The 4,097-nt window shown below is 37.2% G+C and overlaps 2 pseudogenes; both read right to left on the bottom strand.

Annotated features, from left to right (window-relative positions):
- Nucleotides 1-608, bottom strand: part of LOC102812289 — a 31,185-nt pseudogene extending 30,577 nt beyond the window's left edge.
- A 13-nt stretch (nucleotides 609-621) lies between these two features.
- LOC102811895 overlaps nucleotides 622-4,097 on the bottom strand; it is a 97,451-nt pseudogene continuing 93,975 nt past the window's right edge.

The following is a 4,097-nucleotide window of genomic DNA, read 5'->3' as shown; positions in this document are numbered from 1 at the left end:
AAAGAGCTCACAACTTCAATTGCAGTATGAATAACGTCGTTGCAAAGACTCAGGCCAGGTCCTGACACAGGCATCGTCCAACTTTGTCTCAGAAGTGCAAATAATAAACTTAGGCCAGTTCGAACACCCATTTCTATAAGTGCATCAGTGCTTGACCTTGGACGCTCGCTAACAGAATGGACATCTGCTGAACCAGAACTGCTCTCTGGAGAATTCTGTTGCTGTTTCACTTTGCCTTTGTCATGGTATTTATTAGAAAGTGCATAAAAGACACACTGGAGTACAAGCAGTCTTATTCGAAGCGCCCCAGCAAATGGGGAATCTGAACATACCATCTTTGCCAGTGCTAGCTGGCTGCTAAGAAGGGCATCCAAATAGTGGTCCTGCTCATCACTTGAAAGAGAGTCACGTTCAAAGTCTGGCAACTGTGGTTCTTTGAGGCACAAAACTTGTTGGGGCAAAGGTACCACTTCCTTATTGCTGACCAGTTTAGAATAAAGAACAGCAACTCCTTTTCTTGTAGCAATAGATTCACTGTCTTCTGTAATTCAGGAGCTGTTCAGGTGTTCAAGCCATTTCAGTTTTACTGGCGGAACTATAGTTGCCATATTGATTTACTCTTCAGCCATTAGGTCGTGCGCTGCTCTGAAGCTGGCGGGGGTGGGGTGGGGTTCCGGCGATCTGAGCCCTGGGTTGGCAGCGGTTGCGGCCGCGTCCTTTATTTCTGCTGCAGTAGCAGCGACTTGTCAAAGGGAAAGACGTCTCCTGGGAAAGTTTTGTTGAGACAAGAGTGAAGGTTATACACTTCTAAATTTTGATTGGTTTATTAAGTGAAAGGAAGTTTAATGAATTTGCAAGTAGACATGTCTCATGAATAGCTCAAAATGTGTCTGAAACTACTAGAATAATTTTCACTTGTGATATGTTCACCTTATTAGTGTTTATGTGAACATTAAAGACATATGCATGGCTGAGAAAGGATTTTTGGGATGAAAGATAAACAGAAAAGGTGAGATTATAACATTTATTTATGGACAATGATCACTGGCTTTCTAGAGCGACAGAGATGGAGCAGTCAGAAGTCAGAAAAATGTAAGATACAGCTTCCTGTAATACAAGGAAGAATCTATCAAGAAGTAAACAGTTAATAGTGGTAAAGATTCATTCATTAATTTGTTCAAGGTATAATTTCATTATTTAACAAAGATAAAGTAATTCATAAAACAATGTCTCTACCCATACGAATGTCATAGTCTCATTAAGAAAGAATGGCAATAAAGAAATCAGGTATCACATATTATGCTAGATAATAAGTGTCAGGGTGAAAATGCCGAGTAGATAAATAATAGTATCCTTGGGCAAGGTGAACTTGCTCTTCTAGGTGGAATGGCCTGGCTCAATACTAAAGTATATTTTGGCAGTAACCTGAATAAAGTAAGAACAAAGCATGGCACATGCACGAAAAGAGTACAAATAGTTAATGTGCTAGTCCACCTAGAGACACATCTGAAGAAAGCTGATGATATATTTCCAAAAACTCACTTCTTAAAATACCCTGTGGAACACATTTCTAATCTGACACACATGGGTCCATCGTGAGTCGGTATCAATTTCATGGCAACAGGTGAGTATGTGTATATAAAGATCTCCATATCAACAGATAGATCTTTGAGTCTAATAGAATATACTGAAAATAATTAAATGCTTAAAGATTCTATATCCTACATGATAATTCACAGTATAAAGGGTATGTGCTAAAACCAGGCTAGTTAGGGGACTGAATTATACCTATGATTTATATTTGGGCAATTTCTCAAATTCTGTCTTCTGTTTTATGTATTTCTGTCATAGAAAACTAGAAAGATAGTTTGCGAAACCAGTGAGATTACTAGATAGTTGAAGGATCTTTAATTCTCAACCACTCCTTTTTCTGGTGCCCTGATGTGATGCTGTAGGATAAACAAGGTTAGTTTGAACCACAAGGTTGTCAGGTGAAATCCACTAGTCACTGCTTGGAAATTCTACACAGTGTCACTATGAGTCAGAACCAACTTGATGGTACTTAACCACAACAACTCCTCTTTCTGTATGGTAATCTAAAAAACTGATATTTTAATCAGTTTTTCAGCAACCACTGAAGCCATTAACCCTTCAAGGCAATTGTTTCTCTTTGAATTTTCCCTAGAGTCCTGCTGTGGTGCTGTAGGATAAGCACTGGATGGCTAGCCAAAGGTTGGCAGTTCAAATTCACCAGCTACTCCTTGGAAACCCTATACAGGGTCATTTTGAGTAGGAACCAACTCTATAGCACTTAACAGCAACATCTTCCACACAAAATAAAATATTTTAATTAACAAATGTATCAGCTTTTAGTCATCTATTCTTGCATCCATTCATCCATTTATTCATCTGCAAATTGATTCATCTGCCTTCTATTTACCTATCCATAAATGCATTCATTCATCTGTTCCCAAATTATATTTTATACCTAATTGGCAACATCAATCACATTTTTTAAGTATCCTTTCTTGTCAAAGTGCTATCAAGTTCATAAAAATACCCACATTAAATATTTCTCAATAAAGTTTGATATACATACCTGCATCTTAGCTTCCTAGGACTTCCATTTTCAAAAAAGCAAGCACACACACACAATGAATGGCTTTAAAAAATCAAACTATTTTTCTGGAGACTTTCAGTCAAACTCAGAGTAATTTAATTCCTTCTGAGACTTTTGAATAAGAAACTTTCATGCCTCTCTTCTACTTTGTTGTTGACATTGTTAAGTGCTGTAGAGTCAGTTCCCACTTGCAGTGACCCTAGAAAAGGATTCTGAGAAGCAGACGATGGGCTGAAACTGCAACCCTGCAGTTCTTCATCAATTTCTAAATGAAAACAGTATAATTATTCAAGGATGGAGCAAGATTAAATAGCAGAATATAAAATAAAGAAAGCTTAGATTTTTGTATAGGAAAGGACCCAAAACAAAAGAGAACACGGTATTGAATCGAAGTGCCAGAGAAAGTCATTAGCTTGCAATAGTACAAATACATAGATGACTGATATTATTTTTATGTGTGTTAACAAACCTTGGTTCTCTCCAGAAAAAAAGAGAAAGAGAGAGAGAGAGAGAGAGAGAGAGAGAGAGAGGAAAAACAAACAAGCAAACAAAAAACAAACAAACATGACCTCTGAGTTAAAATCAAATTTTACAAAAAATTATTTGGTTACCATAAATATAAGGGACTTCTGGTGTGGTGCTGTGATCAGCACTAGACTGTGAACTAAAAGGTCTTACTTCAAACACATCCAGCTGCTCCTTGTAAATCCTACACTGGGTGACTATGGGTTGGAATCGACTTGACAACAATGAACCATAACAATAACAAGGACTTGAGCATGATGGCTCTATAGAATAAGCCTGGACTGTGAACCATAAGGTTGATGATTTGGGTCTACCAGCCACTCCACATACAGGGCTACTATGAGCTGGAACCGATTTGATGGTCCTTGACAACAAGTACAGATCTCACACTTCTAATTCTGAGAGCCAGAGTAGCTAACAAATAAATCATTTCATCTCTTAAGAATTATCTTTAACCCTAATTATTGATGTTCTAGCAAATAATCCTTTGTCTATATTGACTGGCAATACATGCTAAGGCAACATTTTTCTGCTCTTTGCTTTTATTAGGGAAAAATATGATATAGTTAAAAGAGATTTTGCTAAAATACGTTAAGGAGAAAACTTTATTTTAAGTATAATAGATTTAAAGCTTAAAAATATGATCTGTAGACAAAAGATTGGTTTTTGCTTTACTATAATGTGAAAACTATAAAATATTTGTTTGTGTGTGCATGCTATTGAGTTGCTTTCCATTCATAGCATCACTCTGTAGGGTTTTTGAGAGTGGCTGATACATTTGAACCACCAGCCTTGCAGCTGCCAGTCCAGTGCTTATTGTATAGCACCATATTAGAGTTCATAAAATAAATATATTTCATCACTCTGTAGGGTTTTTGAGAGTGGCTGATACATTTGAACCACCAGCCTTGCAGCTGCCAGTCCAGTGCTTATTGTATAGCACCATATCAGA

Source organism: Chrysochloris asiatica, unplaced genomic scaffold (assembly GCF_000296735.1).
Source record: "Chrysochloris asiatica unplaced genomic scaffold, ChrAsi1.0 scaffold00063, whole genome shotgun sequence".
Taxonomy (NCBI): domain Eukaryota; kingdom Metazoa; phylum Chordata; class Mammalia; order Afrosoricida; family Chrysochloridae; genus Chrysochloris; species Chrysochloris asiatica.
The sequence above is the reverse complement of the archived record's forward strand: the minus strand, read 5'-3'. Positions and strand labels throughout refer to the sequence as shown.